Genomic DNA, 23588 nt, shown 5'->3' on the forward strand with positions numbered 1-23588 from the left:
CTTGAGCAGGTTATTCTGAGAACACGCTGCTACTTTCATAATGGCATCATCATGTTTTATAGTGGCAGAGGGGATGGGCGGAGGAGAGCCGGCTAGGAGAAAGTTCTATGCCAAGTCATTTGGAAAATATAAGCTACAAGCAATTGAGGGAACCTAATAAATTTGAAGGCTATTAAAAAGCGATACATGTTACTAGTCTCAGAAGAATTAACAGTAATCACTATAACCCCTTACAGCATGTTAGAATTACAGTAGTTCCCTCTTACCTGTGGTTTCGCTTTCCATGCTTTCAGTTACCCACAGTCCAGAAATAATAAATACAAAATTCTAGAAATAAACAATGCATAAGTTTAAAATTGCAAGCTGTTCTGAGTGGCATGACAAAAACCTCACACCATCCCACCCAGGGCGTGAGTCATCCTTTTGTCAAGGGTATCTATGCTGTGTATGCTGCACATTCACTAGTCACTTCACCCTTTTGGTTATCAGATTGTCAGTGTCAAGTGCTTGTATTCAAATGACCCAAATTTTACTTAATAATGGTTCCAAAGCGCCAGGGTAGTGATGCTGGCCTATTGTTTTAATTGTTCCATTTGATTACTGTTGTGTTTACCTAGTTTATATATTAAATTTTATCGTAGGTTTGTATGTATAGGAAAAAAACAATATATTTAGGGCTTGGTGCTGAGGTTTCAGGCACCGACGGGGGGCCTTGGAATGTATCTGCTGTGGATAAGGAGGGCTACTATCTAAGATGATTGTGTGCATACTACTTCATTTGTACATCAAGTTTCCGGTTTATAGAGTGATCATCCCTAGAGGATCTTGATTGTTTCTTCCAACATCCATGTGAGCTATGCAGGACCACTATTATCCCAAATTTATAAGTGAGAAAATGGAGGCTCTGAAAGAAATACAAATAGTAATTAAATTTTACATAGAATAGGGCATTAAAAGCTCTTATATATATGAATTCCTTTGATTTCTACTGAAAATTCCTGTAGTAAATAAATTTATTATAAATCCAATTTTACATATAAGCAAGTCAGTGGACAGATTAAATGACAATGCAGATTTCACAGCAAATAAGTGGCAGAAAAAGAAGTTGGATCCAGATTATCTGACTCCCTATAAAGTGCTCTTTTCATTGTGTAAAACCGCCTCTTTATAGAGTGCAGGCTTTGGAGTCAGCCAGATTTTGATATAAAACTTGGCCCTTACACAGGTGGACTGTAGGTGAAGCCTGAGAAACCACTTAGCTTCACTACTACGCCTTTCTAATTGGTAAAATAGGAAAAGTAATTCCACCTCAAGGAGTGAGCTAATGTTTGTATAATACAATGTTTAGCATAGTGCCTTACACGCTCGAAAGGACCCAATGACTGCTATTGTAATACATTTTATCTCTGATCCCTATTAGTACACAAGCCCATAAGAGAATGGCATTTGTTTTTTCTAGCTGAAGTTGTAGACTTCTATTGGAACAGTGCAGAAAGATTTGCATTAATCTCTGGAATAGACGCAAAGATTTGAAGTGCCTTCACTTTCATCTTCCTCCTTTCATGTCTCCTAGAACCCGTGCAATGCAAGCCCTCTCCTTTGCAGCCTCCATAGCCAGCTGTAGCAGTCAGTGAACAGAATGAAGTGAAAAGCACACTCAAAGGGAAAACAAACTGGGGCTCTGTCAGAACATATGGTTGAAATTCCAGAGCCCAAGACCCCACACCAAGAGGCTCCTCCCGGCCCTGCATCTGGGGCATCTCAGTTAGGCTCAGCTGTCTCTACTGTACCTCTACTCTAAGAAATCAACCACTCAATTCCTAAAGCAGTTTTAAGACCAAAACCAGCGCTCGTAGATAAGGAATAATTAATGTTTGTAACTATCAGTCTAGGTCACTTAGCTGTTAAGCACACTGCTAATTCTCCTAGGAGACAGAAATTACTAGATAGATATTACTATTATAGATAATGCTTCTCGAGCCTTTCCTCCCTCCTCCATGTTGAGGCAGCGTGGTTTTTGTAACCTGGCTGCTGCCGGGCTTTGCAGCCTCAGGCTCTAACATTCCCTCATATACACCTTACAGCCCACTTTTCCTAAAATATTTTGAGTCCTTCAAATGCACCTTGCCCATCATATTTTAGTACTTTTGCACAAGTTGTTCTTTTCTTTTTGTGACAAAGTCTCACTCTTGTCACCCAGGCTGGAGGGCAGTGGAGCGATCTTGGCTCACTGCAACCTCCACCTCCTAGGCTCAAGCAGTCCTTCTGCCTCAGCCTCCCTAGTAGCTGGGATTACAGGCGCCTGCCACCACGCCCAGTTAATCTTTTACATTTTTTTTTTTTTTTTTTTGAGACAAAGTCTCGCTCTGTCGCCCAGGCTGGAGTGCAGTGGCGCAATCTTGGCTCACTGCAAGCTCCGCCTCCCGGGTTCACACCATTCTCCTGCCTCAGCCTCCCGAGTAGCTGGGACTACAGGCGCCCGTCACCACGCCCGGCTAATTTTTTGTATTTTTAGTAGAGACGAGGTTTCACCGTGTTAGCCAGGATAGTCTCGATCTCCTGACCTTGTGATCCACCCGCCTTGGCCTCCCAAAGTGCTGGGATTACAGGTGTGAGCCACTGTGCCCAGCCCACGTTGTTCTTTTTACCACGAATTCTTCTTTATTCCTTGAACTATGTTTGCAAGGTGAGTTCCTGTTCTTCTTAAAGACGTAGGCCAGGCAACTCTTCTTTTAAGAAATGACTCCTGCTTGCTCCTATTCCTGAGGAGTTGTCTGAAGTAACATTGGTAATTTTCTCTTTTGTCTCACGTCCCCTTTTATGGCCTTTGAATGCTATATTTATATTTGATATTCACACATCTATTTATTCCACAAGTCTCTGATCTCACTAAGGGTAATTTTTTCTTCTAAAGTATAAACCCCCAGTGCCAGGCATCTCGTAAGGATTTAATGTTTCTTTAAGGCAGTAAAGAGTTTAGGAGTTTTTGAATTTTAAATATTTTTATATGCTGGTCACCTTTGGCTGCCTTGGCCCTCCAGTACTACTGTGATTTTTTGCCATCATTCATAGTTAAAGAAAATGCTAAATTTTAGTTAAATATTAGCATAAAGTAATACTTTTTTTTTTTTTCCTGATCCAGGTTAGTGGAGTAGAATTCTTTCCTCATGTCTCTGAAAGTTTGGGATTTTAAAATCAAACAGATTGAGATTCAAATATCAACATCCTTCTACACTGCATTCATATAAGCTTTCCGAAATTCTGTTTCAGATTGTTACAATACCTACCTGTGTGAGTTGGCATGAGAACAGACAATATCTGTAATGACATCTAGCCAAAGGTCACTGCTAAATAAATATAAAATATTGTTAGTTTATTCAGACTTTATGGACAATGCAAGATGCACCTGATGCCCGAAATTTGAATCCCAGCATTGCTTCTTATTATCATGAGACCTAAGCCACTTTAAACTCAGTTAACGCATCTGGAATATGAGGGTGATAATATTAATACCTACTATTCAGCCTTTTTGTAACAAGTACACAGTAAGAAATGGGCTAGCGTGGCCTGGAAAATGGGAAATGCTCAATAATCAATTAATTGAATGAATGAGTGACTTACATCTCTAAATAAAATCAGTTCTACTTCTCTGACTCTCACAAACTTCAGTTCCAGTTGAAACTAAAAATTATCCAAAACATGACATGTATTTTATCCACTCATTCAAAATCAATGAAAGATAAATAATATATTGATTATTTTCAAACAAAAAGTTAGCATTTGAAGATGATGTCAATTCTCAAGTTAATAAACTCCTTCTGCAATATTTTTACAAACATCTTTTTACCAGATGCCACACTTTTTCTGAAATAGTCTAAAGGAGAAGTTGGTTAAATAAGCAGAGCATATTTCAAATGAAAGTTTAATACAATTACAAGAAAAAATTTTTTTTAAATGAACACATGTAATTACTTGTTTCTTAGTAAATTCTATTTTTGTGTATCAAAAACACAAGTTTTAACATATTAGCTGAGGACGCATAGTTTAAAAATAAACTTAAACACAAACAGTTTGAGGGAAAAAAACACCTAATGAAATGCTAAGTGGTTAACGAATGCAAGTGCTAAATATTTATTAAACAGAGGTCCCAGTGATACACAACAGAGTGGGACCAGTTAGATTTCACCATCTGATTGTTCAGGAGAGAGGCCCAATTGCTCATGCATATCCCAAATTTGCCCTTCGATTACCTGCTGACTATTGCATTTCTTTCTCGCTTGCCTGTTAGTGCCCCCAGAGTCTGAAAGGCCAGGGTGGATGAAATGTGTTGCAAATGTGTGGCACAAGTCTGGCCACCCCAGAGAGCTCTTCCTAAGTCTCTAGTTGATGTTTAACAGGAGAAGAAAACATTAACAGATACTGTGTCTTAGCTTTGCCTGCTGTCTTACTGTCTTCTCTGGTGGGTCCCTATTGGCCAATGATCATCTAACTTTAACTTTGGAAAGCTTCCTGGTAGAGTCAAGGGAGGCAGAGCAAGAGAAACAAAAAGAGAAAGAGAAAGGAAGGGGGAGAGGGGGATTAGAAATAGGAAAGACAGCGGAGATAAAGAAGGGGAGAAAGAAGGGGAAAAGGAGCGAGATAGAAAACTATCTTGCGTCGTGCTGAGAATTAAGACAATTGGAATGCAGTTCAATTGCAGCCTCTAATTTGCTGTGAAAAATTGAGCACGTTACTATTCTCTGTGCCTTGGTTTTCTGATCTATAAAATGAAACCAGGGAATTAGGCAGCCTCAAATCCTTTCTAGGGCTAAGGCAGTGGTGTGCAATGCTTAAAAGGCAGTCTTTAATTACAATCTATCCTGCACAGTTACGACCTTACCAAAACAATAAAACCTCTCGTCATAAGGCTAATCTAGGCATTTAGAAAGATGTTTTGTTATACCATCAATAATATGGAGAAGGAAACTAATAACAAGCTTGCTATCTGCCATAGATTTTCATACAGTTCTGCTTTTACATGATGACAGACCTAGAAAGTAGCCTATCTCCACTAAACGAAAGGTAAAATTAAGTTCACGGGTAAATAACTTGACTACGGTCAGAATATTAATTAGCAAAGTCAGGATTTGATTCTTTCAATTCATTTTTTCCTTCCCTCAATAAATGTTGCTGAACACCATGCCAGGTAGTTCTTTAGGAGAACAGATAGAGTAGGGAACAAAGTATTTCAAAGATCATATTTCTTTTTCTACTACACTGAAGATATATTCCTGCCAGAATTTCTTGAGAATGTCAAGAAATCATATAATTTAAATTCTCTAAAATACATCAAATATTTGGGAAAAGAGACCTCCAGTTCTGTATTATGGTAGCTTTGTAACATTTAGGCTATAAGTCTGCCAATTCTATATTTCAAATGTGAATTTCATCATGAGAAAAAGTGGATTTTATTAATCTCTTTTCTATACAAGCAAAGCATAAATACATTTTTTTCTCCTTTTTTTAAGGGAGCAGCACTGATACCTTATAATTTTTACTACAAAATGATGGAGCATAAATAGAATTTTTGGAAAAAAATTAATTCTTTCATGTAAAAAGGCAAACAGAAGGCTATTATTATTAAAAGATTAGTAAAATTATTAGAATGAGCAATTAGAGAACATTAAGATAGACAATTTACCACATCTACATCCTATTATTCTGTGCACTATACATTAAGCCAAGTACAATGGAGATTAAAAAGCTCAGAAGAATCCAGATCATACCAAAAGACTTGGCAAGTTCCCTTGACTTCTTTCAAGATTGCTACTACTACTGAAAACAATAATTACTGTTTATTGTGTTCTTAGTATTTGCCTGACACTGTTAAGTGTTTGAAAGTATTGTGGCATTCATCTTGATAACTCTGTCATGTAGACATTATCATAAATTCATTTTATAAATGAGAAAGTCTGAGAATTAGAGATGCTAAGTTACTTGCATAAAGGCAGAGAAAATAATGTGGTAAGGCAGATATTCAAAGCCAGATTCTTCTGAGTCCAAAGTGAATGCTCCCAGTATCTAATCTAATACTCATTTTGAGATTTCAATTCTAAGTAATTAACAGAAAGACTATATTGTTAATACAACATAACTTAACATACCTTACATACCTTATTTTACTTTTTATTGTGCTTTGCTTTATTGTGTTTTGCACATATTGCTTTTTTTTTTTTAAAATAAATTGAAGGTTTGTGGCAACCTTGCATCGAGCAAGTCTACTGGTACCATTTTTTTGACAGCACTCACTCCATTTCTCTGTGTCACATTTTGGTTGTTATTGCAATTTTTCAAACTTTTTAATTGTTATTATATCTGTTATGGTGATCAATCCTCCATTACAATAAGCAAGATAGTCTGAGAGGTTCTAGAATATTTCTTTTTTCTTCTTCAAACTTTTTTGAGCGTGACCTGCAGTATGAAATACATTTTTATCGCAACCCAGTATCCATATAGATGCATATATTTAGCTGAAACAATATCTCACAGAAGTAATATTTGCCCTTACTATATTATTAAACTCTGACATTTTACTACCATATTGTATTTTTTTTTATATTGCTGGATGCAATGAACTAAATTGGTTTCACAAGTCAGTAATAGGCCATAACTTACTATTTCACAAGTATTGGCTGAAAAAACATTAAGAGAGGTAAATGCTGATAATCTATGTGCCCTAGAGGAAGAGAAGGACTCAGGTAATGTACAGGCCATGTTAGATGATGGTTAAAAGTATGAGGTTTGGGTCAGGCGTGGTGACTCACACCTGTAATTCCAACACTTTCAGAGGCCGAGGTGGGTGGATCACCTGAGGTCAGGGGTTCGAGACCAGCCTGGCCAACATGGCAAAACCCCGTCTCTATTAAAAATACAAAAATTGGCTGTGCGTGGTGGGCACACCTGTAATCCCAGCTACCTGGGAGGCTGAGGCAGGAGAATCACTTGAACCCGGGAGGTGGAGGTTGCAGTGAGCCGTGATTGTGCCACTGCATTCCAGCTCCAGCCTGGGCAACAAGGGCAACAGAAGTCTGAATATATATATATATATATATATATATATATATATATATATATATATATATCCTCAGGAATAGGAGCAAGCAGGAGTCATTTCTTTTCTTTTCTTTTCTTTTTTTTTTTGAGACAGAGTCTCGCTCTGTTGCCCAGGATGGAGTGCAGTGGCACCATCTCAGCTCACTGCAAGCTCTGCCTCCTGGATTAATGCCTCCTGCCTCAGCCTCCCCAGCAGCTGGGACTACAGGCTCCTGCCACCATGCCCAGCTAATTTTTTGTATTTTTAGTAGAGATGGGGTTCCACCATGTTAGCCAGGATGGTCTCGATATCCTGACCTTGTGATCTGCCCGCCTCGGCCTCCCAAAGTGTTGGGATTACAGGCGTGAGTGACCGCACCTGGCCAGTCATTTCTTAATAAAAGAGTTGCCTGGCCTACATCTTTAAGAAGAACAGGAACTCACTTTGCAAACATAGTTCAAGTATATGTGTGTGTATATATATATATATATACACACACACACACACATACACATATATATGTGTGTATATATATATTTATGTCAAACCTCATATATATGTATGTGTGTGTGTGTGTGTGTGTGTGTGTGTGTGTGTGTGTATATGGGGTTTGACATAAAAAGGAACGAGATAATGTCCTTTGAAGGGACATGGATGGAGCTGGAAGTCATTATCCTCAGCAAACTAACCCCAGAACAGGAAACCAAACACTGCATGTTCTCATTTATAAGTGGGAGCTGAATGATGAGAGCACATGGATCGGGGAAGGGAACAACACACAGTCAGGCCTGTCAGGGGTGGGGGTGGTGGAAGGGAGAGCATCAGGAAAAATAGCTATTGCATGCTGGGCTTAATACCTAGGTGATAGGTTGATAGGTGCAGCAAACCACCATGGCACACGTTTACCAATGTAACAAACCTGCACATCCTGCACATGTACCCTGCACATTTACCTATGTAACAAACCTGCAGATCCTGCACATATTAAAATAAATGAATAAATATATATATAAATAAATAAATAAGGCTTTAGAATGAAATTGAGTTTAGGGCCATGAATACAGTTTGGCAGATATGGGCACAGAGGTGATGTTTGACATCAGAGTAGATAAGTTATTTGAAGAGAGAAAAACAAAAAGAATAGAGTAAAGCAGAAAATGAAATATTAAACTCTACTGAGTACCCACAGTTCTGCAGTGAGGTAAAGAAGAGGAATTAGAGAGAGTATACTATATATATAGTATTTGTATATGTATATGAATGAAGGATTTAGTAAAGTATCATTTATGATAATAGTTTTTAGAGTCAGAAATATTTTCTTTATTTTATATTGAAGTTTTTGTTTTAAGATTAATACTATTGGCCGGGCGCGGTGGCTCACGCCTGTAAGCCCAGCACCTTGGGAGGCTGAGGCGGGCGGATCACGAGTTCAGAAGACTGAGACCATCCTGGCTAAAACGGTGAAACCCCGTCTCTACTAAAAATAGTAAAAATTAGCCGGGCGTGGTGGCGGGTGCCTGTAGTCCCAGCTGCTCGGGAGGCTGAGGCAGGAGAATGGCGTGAACCAGGGAGGCAGAGCTTGCAGTGAGCCGAGATCGCGCCACTGCACTCCAGCCCGGGTGACAGAGCGAGACTCTGTCTCAAAAAAAAAAAAAAAAAAAGAAAAAGAAAAAGATTAATACTATTGTCAGTATACTGGTTCATTGTGGAGTATAAAATAATTTATTCTTCTCCATGAGCAAGTCATGATCAGTTTCTTGTCTAAAAATGTTCCTATAAGTCCAGAAAAGATGGCTTATTCTGCCATCTTGTGGCTTGTTTTATTATGTTATCACTGTACATTGAGAAGTAATGGGTTAAAAGGAAACCAAACCAAAATTTACCCAAAGGTATATTTTAATTGTAGTACATACTAAGTGTGTATTGGTGGCCAGGCAATAGAGCTAGGAAAATAAAAATATGAGGTATATCCTCCTGTTAAGGTTGATATTGGGCACCCATTCAGAATATTCCTTCTCATAAAGTTCTAGGACATAAAATCAAACATTAAGTAGGAATAAGCCTAACATGAAACGAACAAGATATTTATAAGGAAAATTATGGAACCCTACTAAGGAACATAGAATAATGAAGGGATATATTGTAATTGTTAAAAGAAGATTTATTATTATAATATGTATACACCTTCCAAAGTAAGCTATAAGTCCAAAAATATCACAGGCAAAACCCCCAAAGAATGTTGTTTGTATATTTGAACATTATAACTTGGTAGTGTAGTTCAAATGTAAGAGAAAATGTGAAACAATAACAAAAGAAAAATGAGAAAGAAAGAGGAGAAGAAAAAGGGCTTGCTTAAGATATAAAATGCACCATAACATAACAGTCATTAAAAGACACAAAATATGCAGAAGTAAACAAGTAGGCTAGCTGAATAGCGTACAGAGTCCGGGAAGAAACTCATGAAAAGTATTGACACTCAGCTGATATTTTAAGTGACATTTTAAGTTGGTGGGGGAAAAAGAGAGCAAGTATTTCATGAATGATGTTTTAAAAATTTACCATGCATTAGGAAAAAATAGAGTTATTTTCAACTTTAAGCTATATACCAATATGAATTTCTTATGTTTAGAGAGGTAGATGTGAAAAAAAAAGTCTATGTAAGTGTGATAGGCTTTGGCTGTGTCCCCACCCAAATCTCATCTTGAATTGTAGCTCCCATAATTCCCATATGTTGTGGGAGGGACCTGGTAGAAGGTAATTGAATCATGGGGGCAGTTCCCCCATACTGTTCTCGTGGTAGTGAATAAGTCCCACAAGATCTGATGGTTTTATAAGGGGAAACCCCTTTGCTTGGTTTCATTCTCTCCTGGACTGCTACCATGTAAGATGTACCTTTCACCTTCTGCCGTGAGTGTGAGGCCTCCCCAGCAAAGTGGAACTGTGAGTCTATTAAACCTCTTTTCTTCTTTGTAAATTGTCCAGTCTTGGGTTTGTCTTTATCAGCAGCATGAGAACAGACTAATACATTAAATTGGTACTGGTAGACTGGGATGCTGCTGTGAAGATACCCAAAAATATGGAAGTGGTGTTGGAACTGGGTAACGAGCAGGGGTTGGAACAGTTTGGAGGTCTCAGAAGAAGACAGGAAAATGTGGGAAAGTTTGGAACTTCCTGGAAACATGTTGAATGGCCTTGACCAAAATGCTGATAATGATATGGACGATGAAATTCAGGCTGAGGTCGTCTCAGGTGGAGATGAGGAATTTGTTGGGAACTGGAGTAAAGGTGACTCTTGCTATGTTTTAGCAAGGAGACTGGTGGCATTTTGCCACTGCCCTAGAGATTTGCAGAACTTTGAAATTGAGGGAGATGATTTAGGGTATCTGGCAGAAGAAATTTCTAAGCAGCAAAGCCTTCAAGAGGTGACTTATGTTCTGTTAAAAGCATTCAATTTTAAAAGGGAAACAGAGCATGAAAGTTTGGATAATTTGCAGCCTGATGATGTGATAGAAAAGAAAAACCCATTTTCTGAGAAGAAATTCAAGCCAGCTGCAGAAATTTGCATAAGTAATCAGGAGACAAATGTTAATCTCTAAAACAATGGGGAAAATATCTCCAGGGCATGTCAGAGACCTTTGCAGCAGCCCCTTCCATCACAGGTCCAGAGGCCTAAGAGGAAAAAATGATTTCCTGGGCCTGGTCCAGGACCCCTCTGCTCTGTGCAGCCTGGAGACTTGGTGCCCTGCATCCTAGCCACTCTAGCCATGACTAAAAGGGGCCAAGATACAGCTCAGACTATGGCTTCAGAGGGTGCAAGGCCCAAGCATTGGCAGCTTCCAGGAGGTGTTGGGCCCGTGGGTGCTCAGAAATCAAGAATTGAGGTTTGGGAACCTTTGCCTATATTTCACAGGATGTATGGAAAAGCCTGTATGTCCAGGCAGAAGTTTGCTGCAGGGGCAGGGTGCTCATAGAGAACCTCTTCTAGGGCAGTGTGGAAGGGAAATGTGGGGTTGAAGCTGCCACACAGAATTCCCACTGGGACACTGCCTAGTGGAGCTGTGAGAAGAGGGCCACTATCTGCCAGACCCCAGAATGGTAGATCCACTGACAGCTGGCATCGTGCACCTGGAAAAGCCGCAGACACTCAGCACCAACACCATGAAAGCAACCAGGAGGGAGGCTGTACCCTGTAAAGCCACAGAGGCAGAGCTGCCCAAGACCATGAGAGCCCATCTCTTGCATCAGTGTGACCTGGATGTGAGACCTGGAGTCAAAGGAGGTCATTCTGGAGCTTTAAAATTTGACTGCCCCACTGGATTTTGGACTTGCATGGGGTTTTAGCCCCTTCATTTTGGCCAATTTCTCCTGTTTGGAATGGGTGTATTTATCAAATGCCTATATCCCCATTGTATTTAAGAAGTAACTAACTTGCTTTTGATTTTACAGGCCCATGGGTGGAAGGGACTTGGCTTGTCTCAGATGAGACTTCGGATGGTGCACATTTGAGTTAATGCTGAAATGAGTTAAGACTTTGAAGGACTGTTGGGAAGGCATGATTGATTTTGAAATGTGAGATTTGTGAAGGGCCAGGGGTGGAATGATGTGGTTTGGCTGTGTCCCCACCCGAATCTCATCTTGAATTATAACTTCCATAATTCCCATGTGTTATAGGAGGGACCCAGTTGGGGGTAATTGAATCATGGGAGCAGTTTCCCCCATATTGCTCTCATGGTAGTGAATAAGTCTCATGAGATCTGATGGTTTCATAAGGGGAAACCCCTTTCACTTGGGTCTCATTCTCTTCTTGTCTGCCACCAAGTTAGTTGTGTCTTTTGTCTTCTGCCGTGATTGTGTGGCCTCCCCAACTGTGTGGCACTGTGAGTCCACTAAACATTTTGTTTCTTCATAAATTACCCAGTCTTGAGTATGTCTTTATTAGCAGCATGAGAACAAACTAATACAAAGTGTTAAGGAGAAAATGCGGAATAATTTTTATAATCATATGGTTGGAGAGTCTAAGCAAAACACAGCCCTAGAGCCATAAAGAAAAGGTTTAACACACTTAACTACGCACAAATTTTCAATTCTCTGTGATGAAAGACACCATAAACAAAGTTAAACAACAAATGACAGACTGGAAATGACATTCAGAATATAAAAGTGGTTCGACACATCAATAAGAAAACAAATCAATAGAAGACGGGCAAATTATTTTGACTGTGATTCACTGAGGAAGTACAAATGGCCCAAAAAGTGATAAAAGATGTTCAACCTTAATACTGATAAGAAATGCAGATTAAAATTAAAATAAGATATTTATTTGTTTTTAAAGTTTGTAATATTAGGAGTGTATGATACTATGGGAAAATAGGCACCCTCAAATACTCTTGTACAGTAATGAAATGGTGAAGCATTTTTGGAAGGCAGTTCAACAGAAACTATAAAGTTTTAAAATGCACTTATTTTTGACATAGCAATTCTACTTCTGGAATCAATCTTAAGGAAGTATTCACATATGTGCACAAAGATGTATGCTCATTGCTTGCATTATATTTAATAATAGTGAAAAAATGGAAAATACACAAGTAAAATAACTTTCTTTACTTGCTTTCCAAAACGATATTTTCCTGACTTTCTTCAATGGCCACTCATACTGAGTCTCTTTTCTTGGTTCCTGTTCATCTCCCCCACCTCCTGTTACAGTTCCCCAAGACTCGGTTCTCATATCTTTATCTATACTTATTCCTTGGTGACATCATTTGGTCTCTTGGTTCTATGATTCAGCATTCACTATTCACCACTTGACTGACTCTATGCTGATGACACCCCAGTTGATATTTCTTTCTCAGACTCTTCCTCTAACCTACAAACTCATACATCTACCTACCTGCTTGACATCTGCTTTTCTATACCTAATATTTATCTCAAACTTTACTTGAAAAGCAGACTTTTGATCCTCTTTTCCAAATCTGTTCTTACCTTAATCTTCTAGATCTCAGTCAATAGAAACTTCATCATTCCAGTGGCCCAGGCCAGAATTCTAGATGTCATATTTGAAATTTCTTTCTCTTATGTCCTCCATCCAATTTGTCGGCAATTTGTACTGCCCAATTATTGGCTGTGCTTTCAAGATATATGAAGAATCCAATCATCTCTCACCTCCATTCTTACTACTGAGGTCTGAACCACCATCATCACTTACCTGAATGACTGAAACAGCCTCCTAACTGGTTTCCTGATTTCCGCCCTTATCCCTCTGTGGTTTGATTTTAGTAGAGCAGGCACGGTCACCTGCACTCTTTCAAATCTTCAGAGCCTCGAGGCATAGTCTGGACATAAGGCCCATGTTCTTCCTCTTTCCTCAGCCTGTATTTTATCACTCATTACCTCACTTATATTAAGCTTTTACTCAAGTATCACCTTCATATTGAGATTTCCTTGACTACTCAGATTCATCACCATCTGATATAGTATATATTTTTTCTTTTTCTTTTCTTTTTTTTCTTTCTTTCCTTTTTTTTTTTGACAGAATCTCACTCTGTTGCCAGGCTGGAGTGCAGTGGCACGATCTCGGCTCACTGCAACCTCCGCCTCCCTAGTTCAAGCAATTATCCTGCCTCAGCCTCCCGAGTAGCTGGGACTTCAGGCACGCACCACCAAGCCCAGCTAATTTTTATATTTTTAGTAGAGACGGGGTTTCACCATGTTGGCCAGGATGGTCTGGATCTGACCTCGTGATCCACCCACCTCGGCCTCCCAGAGTGCTGGGATTACAGACGTGAGCCACTGCACCCAGCCTGTGCATTTATTTTCTGTCTCCTCAAACTGAATATTCTTTTGGCCAGGTTTTTTTCATTTGTTTGATTGGCTGGTTTTTGTTTAGTATTGTTTGTTAATGTACCTCCCATTCTTAAAACAGTTGTTTGGAACACATTAGGTGCTCAGTAAGTATCTGCTGAATGAAAGAATAATACAAGTTTGTCACTAGGAGAGTATCATAACACAATGATCTTTAAAATTTTGGTCACATATTCCTTGTAAGAGTTTTCTGAAAGTATGACATTTACTTTATTTTAATTTCAATGCTGTATTGTAGAATGTGTGACTTCCAATGTTTTTAATATTTACACATTCTTTAAATATATTTTCATCAAAACCTAGGTGCTGTACATTTACTTACTCAATTTATGGAAATGCCATATAATCTAAACAGCAAAGATATTTCTAACTTTGCATCAGACAAATTTGACTTCATTTTCAATTCAACTAAATATGGGTTTCAGTGGCAACCATCTCACCTCTAAATTCCAAATCTAAGCTATTTCTATTGCCTGAGTGAAATAAATGTCACCTCCAAATATGTTAAAACTGTATGTGCCTTGCTCTTCTTGGCCCTTTCCCCCAGGAGCTATGCATTCTCCGCTGTCCCTTGATTTGCCCTTTGAAATATTTTACACCTCAGCACTTGCCTCATAGGTCATATTAAGGATTGGTGAGAGGTGTGCTTTTCATCTGCAATGGTGACTGACTGATTGTAAAAGCGGACGGAGAAAAGCAGAGCAGTCAGACCACAGGAGCATTCTCAAACCAATCAGTTTTAAGGAGAAGTAAATTTGAAAGTTGAAGATATGGAAACTAATTCCTTGACAAATTTTCATTCCCATATAATCTTTGAAAGTCTAGGAGCAGCTCTGGATACTTAGGCACTCACAACCCATTCTAAAAATAAACTGGAATTCTATGCAACAAGAATAAATAAAGGGTATATCTGTATGTAATTACGTGAACATTGGTAAGAAACAATTTTAATTGACAAAAGCAAGTGGCATAACAATGCTTCCCATTTATCTTTGAAATATGTTTTTAATCTACACGCACCTATATGTCAGTTCATAGAAGGGAAGTCAAGCAGACATAAAAAGCCATCGACAGGGGGTATCTCCAAGAATGGGTTGGGGTACATGGAAAGAGAGATTCACAATTTTCTCAGTTACCTTTTCATATTTTAAGTTATTTTTTAAAATGGCATATATTAGTTAAGAAAAATTAAGATTAAATAAAAATCAACTAAGCAAAAAATTTAGCAGATTCTGATATTGTAGTGTTGATAACAACTTTTAAAATGTTTTCTTAGAGCAGTATGTAAACATTACCAACAGCTTTACAAAAGTGAAAATCAGTTGCAAGAAACTCTTACTTCCCTCTTTCCTTTTTACATTGGGTATTTTTCTTTTACTTTTGTTTGATAGTTATTTTATCATGTGCTCTGTTACAGTTCTCTGTGCTTGTATTTGTCTCCCTCACTAGACAGCATGCTCCTTAAAGGAATATATCTTTTCCAACTTTGCAATCCCCATACTTCACACAATGCCTGGGGTACAGTTGGATTACAATGAATTTTTGATGGAATTAATGAGTGAATAAATTAATGGAAGCGAATGGCTTGTCCCTGTTTTCTTCTTTGTCTCCTTGATTTAACAGATGAATTTTGTTTTTATCTTGCTGCTTAATGTTCTATTCTACAGTTATTGGATAGTACATTCTAGACATTTTAATACATTTACAGACATTATCTCACTTTTCTTCTCTATTTTGTGGTGAAGAGCCATGAGTAAAAAACAGACTCAGCTTACACGTGGGGAAGTAGAAGTCCACAAAGACAAAAAACCTATTTCTAAATCCACAGTCGTAGATACCATAACCATTAGATTATAATTATTTACCCAGCAGCATGAAGATCCATAGATAACTTTAATAGTTAGCCAATAGCTCTTCTAATAGTGCTTCTAATGTGCTATTTGAAGTTTAAAAGATGTTTAAGGCCGGGCATGGTGGCTCACGCCTATAATCCCAGCACTTTGGGAGGCCAAGGCGGGTGGATCACGAGGTCAGGAGTTCCAGACCAGCCTGGCCAGCATGGTGAAACCCTGTCTCTACTAAAAATACAAAAAATTAGCTGGGCGTGGTGGTGCATGCCTGTAGTCCCCGCTACTTGGGAGGCTGAGGCAGGAGAATTGCTTGAACCCAGCAGGCGGAGGTTGCAGTGAGCTAAGATCACGCCACTGCACTCCAGCCTGGGTGACAGAGTGAGACTCTATCTCAAAAAAAATAAAAATTAAAATTAAAAAAAGATGTTTAAAAACAAAGACTGAGATTGGGTGTTTCTTCTTTAATAGCTTAAATATTATTTATTAAATTATGCTTTAGAAGGTATTTAAACAAGCCTTTAGCTAGTTCTTAAAATATTTTAATAACATATCAGAGAGAGAGAGAGTCATCTCAACAGATATATTTGTCAAAGAGAAAAGCAGAATTGTAATTTTTGTGATATGGGCATATGTTTATGTATATATATTTATCAAAGTGAAAGCAAAGTGGAAATTTACAAAAGCAGAAAATTTTTCTTTGTGTTTGAGTTCTGTAGTGATTTTGATGTTGAACATCATTAATAGCAGCAGTTAATACAATATCGATGAAGCAAGAAAACAAAGCCAAGCAGGAAAATGATAGATTTCACCACCATTCCCCATGCTCCTTCAAAGATATGGAACTTTTGCTGAAGAGAAGCAATACCGTCATTTCTGAACTATAAATATTACAAAGCATTGTATGGTGGCCAGGGTCAGGACAAACTCTTAGGTCTCTAGGTAGGGCTGTATTTGCCACACTTATTTCAGTCTTATGTACACAGAAACACCGTATTTTCAAAGACAGAATTTACTGGAAAGTAGACTATCATATTTCCATTAACATATAGAGACCCTAGACCAACAAGTGTGGTCCATTTCAATAACAGTTTTAAATTTTTCCTTTTTTGAAGACTTCATTACTCAACTGAAATATAATAATTAACTCCAAGTTTTCCAGAAATATTTTCTGCTACACAAAGACAAATGAGCCAGAAGCCAGAAAATATTAAAAATAAGCTTCAGATTAATTTAAAAGAATACTATTTTTCTAGTAATCAGTTGGAGAGAAGAATGAATCTAGGTAAATACACTCACATAATATACATTTTAATGCTAGACCTAGGAATTCTCATTTCAAAAAAAGAATGAGAAAGCAGAAAATAAAGTAAAACAAAATCAAAATACAAACAATAAGAAACACTTCACAGGAACCAGAAAAATGTTATTCAACATGAAGTAGGCAAACAGCTACTGAGGTGCTCATATATCTCTTTGGAGATCAGTGATGTAATATGGCTTATCAGTGCAATGGAAGATATGGTAATATAATCCCCTCAAATTTTGCTAAAAGGATATGGTAAATATAATCTTATTTCTGATAAAACCTTTTAGGAAGCTAGAAATATAACAGTTGTTATTTTGTTTTAAGAATGCAGATAGAGAATATAATAAAATATCTCCCCATCAACACTAAACCCATTAAAATAATATAATTTGAATAAAATGAAAAAATTCTTAACCATACTCAAAAACATGTAAGAAAGCTCTTCATAAAGAAGAATTGGAGAGGCACTTCTAAAATAGTAAAGCAAAGTAAACACCACAGCAAAGACTGCTTCTTTACTATCATGAATCTGAAACTGGAGCTGCATTGCTTGGAAACAAATTCTGAGGCTTCCTTGCCCAGTAGACAAGTCTAAAGCTAAGCTACCTTCAAGGCTAATGTTGGTGCTATTATGACATCTCACTATGGGAAATTCCCATCATAAGGTGTGAAAATAAGACTTCCTCTGCAACAAACTAAGAAATGTAAATAATTAGGTAATACCAAATCTTTCCAGAGGCACAATAAACTCAAATATTAAGAGAACTTATGGCCAAGAAAGTTGGGATAATAATACAAGGTAAAAATATGAAATATTGAAATATTTCATAATCTCAAAGAGTCAAAGGAAGTAACTTCTTCCAATAAGCAAGAACCACATATTATGAAAAAGATAAAAAACAGTATGACAAACTAAGAATTCCAAAAAATGTTTTAATGTACTTTTATTTCAAAAAGTTAAATAGAAGGACTAACAATGTGCTAGAAAACTGAGCTGAGAAGTTTCCCTGAAAGAATCCAAAAAAATATGAAAAATATTAAGAAAAAACTAAAAGACAGTAATTCTAGACTACTAAGATTCAGCTAAAAGAAGTCCCAGAAAAAAAAAATGGAGAGACTAAAGGGGAAAGATATTTAGAGAAATGCATGGTCAAGAATTTTCCAAAAGTAAAGAAATATGATTTTATGCCAACAGTGAATAACCTGAAAAAGAAATTTAAAAAGTAATCCTATTTACAGTAGCCAAACATAAAATTAAATACCTAGGAATTAACCAAATAAATGAAAGATCTCTATAATGAAAACTATAAAATTGTGATGGAAAAATGGAAGAGGACACCAAAAAATGGAAATATATTCCATGTTCATGGATTAGAAAAAATAAAATTGTTAAAATGTCCATATTATCCAAAGCAATCTACGGACTCAGTGCAATCTCTAAAAATACCAATGGCATTCTTCACAGAGTAGAAAAAACTATTGTAAAATTTATATGGAACCACAAAAAAACCAGAATAGCCACAGCTATCCTAAGCAAAATGAACATAACTGGAGGAATCACATCACCTGACTTCAAATTATACTACAGAGGTATGCTAATTGAAACAGCATGGTACTGGCATGAAAACAGGCACATAAACCAATGGAACAGAATAGAGAACCCAGAAACAAATTTATACACCTACAGTGAACTTATTTTCAACAAAGCTACCAAAAACAAAACATACATGGAGAAAAGACAGTCAGGGAAAACTAGATATCCATATGGGAAAACTAGATCCCTATCTCTTGCCATAAACAAAAAAAAAAATCAAAATGGATTAAAGACTCAAATCTAAGACCTCAAACTATAAAACTATGATAAGAAAACATTTAGGAAAGTGTCCAGGACATTGGTCTGTGCAAAAATTTCTTGAGCAATACCCTGCAAGCATGGGCGACCAAAGCAAAAATGGACAAATGGGATCACATCAAGTTAAAAGGCTTCTGCATAGCAAAATAAACAATCAACAAAGCAAAGAGACAACTCATAGAATGGGAGAAAATATTTGCAAACTACCCATCTGACAAGGGATTAATAACCAGAATATATAAGGCGCTCAAATAATTCTAGAAGAAAAAACCTAATAATATGATCAAAAAATGGGCTAAAGATTTCAATAGACATTTCTCAAAAGAAGATAAACAAATGGCAAACGGGCATATGAAAAGGTGCTCAACATCATTGATCATCAGAGAAATGCAAATCAAAACTACAATGAGGTATAATCTCACCCCAGTTAAACTGGCTTATATCCGAAAGACAATAACAAATGCTGGCAAGGACGTGGAGAAAATGCAATGTAAATTAGTACAACCACTATGAAGAACAGTTTAGAAGTTCCTCAAAAAACTAAAAATAGAGCTACCATATGATCCAGCAATCCCATTGCTGGATATATACCCAAATGAAAGGTAATCAGTATATTGAAGAGATATCTGCATTCCCACGTTTGTTGCAGCACTATTCACAGTAGCCAAGACTTGGAACAACCTAAGTGTCCATCAACAGATGAATAGATATATAAAATGTAGTACACATGCACAATGAAGTACTATTCAGCTATGAAAAAAGAATTAGATCCTGTCATTTGCAACAACATGGATGGAACTGGAGATAATTTTGTTAAGGGAAATAAGCCAGGCACAAAGAAAGACAAATGTCGCATGTTCTCACTTACTTGTGGGATCTAAAACAAAAACAATTGAATTTATGGACATAGAGAGTAGAAGGATGGTTACCAGAGGTTGAGAAGGGTAGTGGGGGTTGGTGAGAGGTTCGGGGGGAGATGGGGAGGGTTAATGGGTGCAAAAAAATTAGAAAGTATGAAAATGGCCTACTATTTGATAGCACACCAGGGTGACTATAGTCAATAATAACTTAATCATACATTAAAAAATAACTGAGAGAGTATAATTGAATTGTTTGTAATGTAAAGGATAAATGCTTGAGGGGATGGATACCCCATTATCCATGATGTGATTATTATGCATTGTATGCCTGTATCAGAACATCTTCTGTACCCCACAAATATACTCACCTAGTATGTACGCACAAAAATTAAAAATAAAAAAATTTTGAAAACTTCAAAATAAAGTTAACAAAATTATTTATTTATGAGGCAGAGCCTTGCCCTGTCGCCCAGTCTGGAGTGCAGTGGCGTGATCTCGGCTCACTGCAACTTCCGCCTCCCTGGTTCAAGCGATTCTCCTGCCTCAGCCTCTCAAGTAGCTGGGATTATAGGTGCCCGCCACCAGGTCCAGCTAATTCTTGCATTTTTAGCAGAGACAGGTTTTCACCATGATGGCCAGGCTGGTCTCTAACTCCTGACCTTAGGTGATCCGCCCACCTTGGCCTCCCAAAGTGCTGGTATTACAGGCATGAGCCACCCCGCCTGGTCAAGTTAACAAAATTTTAAAAAGATGATGGCTAAAATTAAAGAACTTGTTAATTGCCAAGCAAGATCAATAAAAAGCATAAGAACAAATATTCATAACTAGAAATCACAAAATGAAACCTGAGGAAATAATGAAAATTAATTAACTTCTAAGGAGAAATTTTACACAGAAGAGAAAAATAAATCATAAAGGAATGAGAACTAGAATAACATCAGTAATACTGTATTCAAAAAGACAAAGTAGCAATATCTTCATACAATTGAAATAAAAAAACTGAATATAGAATTCTATACCCAGCTGACCTATTTTAGCTGGGTCAGCAATTTTACATACACAATGGTTATAAAGTTGATGATCCTCAGATCCTGTCTGAAAGAGCAAGAAACTAACATCGTCTACCAAGAAAAAGAAAGTTAATAGTAAATATTAAGATGCATTAAGGATGAGTTAATAGTAAATATTAAGATGCCTTAAGGATGAGCAGTCAAGGAAATAAGTAAACAACATTAGTAAATCTAAATATGATTTGTGTAAGAAATGGTTTTAAGTGACAAGGGTGTAACTACACCTTTAGATAATATCATCATGGGGTTTAGATACAGGTAGAGATAAATAAGAATCTGTCATAATAGTTTTAAGTATGTTTGTCAAATATTTAGATAGTCCCTAGAAGAATGAAAACCGAATATGAATCTTTCAAAAATTAAAATAAAAAGGGAGCACTGTATCACTCTGACAGAAAGCTAAAAAGGAAAATATAAGAAAGGAAAGAAAACATGGCAATTCATAGATGTTTTTCCCATATCCAACTTTAAATTTTAAGATAATCAAATATATCAATCCTTTATGTGATTTGGTTTTGTGCCTGTCTGGGAAGATTTTTTTTTTTTTCTACTAGGGAACTATGATAAATGTCTCTACAATTTCTTGTCAAAATTTAGTTTTTTATACTATTACTATGCGGGTATTAGTTCCATCTGGAATTTGTTTTGGAATACTATATTAAGTATAAATCTGTTTTTTCACTATAAAATCATTTTTTGAATAGTCCACACTTTTTTCACTGGTTTAAAATGCCAACGCACAAGCCTCTTTTTCTGATTTGTTGTTGTGTTTTATTGATCTACTTGTTTTTTTCTTGTAAAAGTATTATATTGTTTTAGTTACTATAATTTTAAAGCATATCTTAAATATTGTATTTACTCACTTTAAAAAAATGCTGCTGTTTTTATTTGAGTGGAATAAAGGAGAGTCCACTAAACATGAAAGTAATAAATTAGCAATTAAAATGCCTCTAAATTTGGATAAACAAATGCTAATAACAAAACATCATAAATAATATTAAAAAGAAAAGAATAGTCTAAAAATGGATATTTGCAATGCATTAAATCTTTAGTAATGATGGTTACTATCATTGTTATGATAATGACAGATGACAGATTAATATAAACAATCTTCAATAGCTCTTATATATCTCCATGAAAAAGCTCTTATATATCTCTAAGCTCTTATATGTCTTATATATTTCTAAGCTCTTATATATCTCTAAGAAATATACTAACTCTCCAACTGAATAATATGCAAAAATGTGCAAAAAGTATAAAATATTAATTAAACATATGAAGTAATATTTAAATCTCCCTAATAATCAAAGAAGTTTAATAAAAGTAACAAAATACATTTACCTAAGAACTTGTAGACAATTTAAACTACTGAAGCAAATTATCCTATAGGTATGATCCGTATTGTAAACAATGAGGTTTATTTATTCTCAATTATAAGATTTAAGGTGAAAGAAAAACCACAGTATTTCAGTTATAAAGCTTTAAATGAGAAAATATCTTGATAGAGTAAAGATAAAATGAAATTTTGGTATAATACAGCTTCATGTTCTCAATAAAATTATAAATTTTAACTACACTTAGCTATATAGTAAAATTATCAAGATATCATTAAATTTTTCAAAGCAAAATTTAAATTGTGAGTTTGTCATAGAAGGCTGTTATTATTTTGAGATGTGTTCCTTCCATACCTAGTTTTTTTGAGAGTTTTTAACATGAAGGAATGTTGAATTTTATCAAAAGCCTTTTCTGCATCTATTGAGGTAATCATGTGGTTTTTGTCTTTAGTTCTGTTTATGTGATGAATCACATTTATTGATTTTTGTATTTTGAACTAACCTTGCCTCCCAGGGAGGTTAGTATACTTGATTATAGTGGATTAACTTTTTGCTGTGCTGCTGGATTCAGTCTTCAAGTATTCTGTTAAGAATTTTTGCATCAGTGTTTATCAGGGATATTGGCCTGAAGATTTCTTTTTTTGTTGTTGTGTCTCTGCCAGGTTTTGGTATCAAGATGATGCTGGCCTTTTAGAAGAGTTGGAGATAACTCCCTCCTCCTCAGTTTTTCGGAATGGTATCAGCTGTTCTTTGTACATCCAGTAGAATTCAGCTGTGAATTTATCAGGTCCTGGGTTTTTGCCGTTATTGTTGTTTTGTTTTGTTTTTGTTTTTGGTTGGTTGGCTATTTGTTACCAATTCAATTTCAGAGCTCGTTATTGGCATGTTCAGGGAATCAATTTCTTCCTGGCTTGGTCTTGAGAGGGTGCACGTGTCCAGGAATTTATCCATCGCTTTTGAGTTTTCTAGTTTGTGTGTGTAGAGGTGTATGTGGTAGTTTCCTATGGTTTTTTTTATTTCTGTGGGGTCAGTAGTAACATTCCCTTCATCATTTCTGATTGTGCTTATTTGGATCTTCTCTCTTTTCATCCTAATTAGTCTAGCTGGTAGCCTATCTATCTCATTAATTTTTTCTAAAAGACCAACTCCTGGATTTGTTGATCTTTTGAATGGCTTTTTGTGTCTTGATTTCCTTTGGTTCAGCTCTGATTTTTGTTATTTCTTGTCTTCTACTAGCTTTGGTGTTGATTTGTTCTTGCTTCTCTAATACTTTCAGTTGTGCGGTTAGGTTGTTAATTTTAGGTCTTTCTAACTTTTTGATGAAGGCATTTATTGCTATGAATTTTTGTGTTAACACTGCCTTAGCTGTACAGGTCTCAGAGATTC

The sequence above is a fragment of the Pongo abelii genome, chromosome 2 (genome assembly GCF_028885655.2).
Source record: "Pongo abelii isolate AG06213 chromosome 2, NHGRI_mPonAbe1-v2.0_pri, whole genome shotgun sequence".
Classification (NCBI taxonomy): Eukaryota; Metazoa; Chordata; class Mammalia; order Primates; family Hominidae; genus Pongo; species Pongo abelii.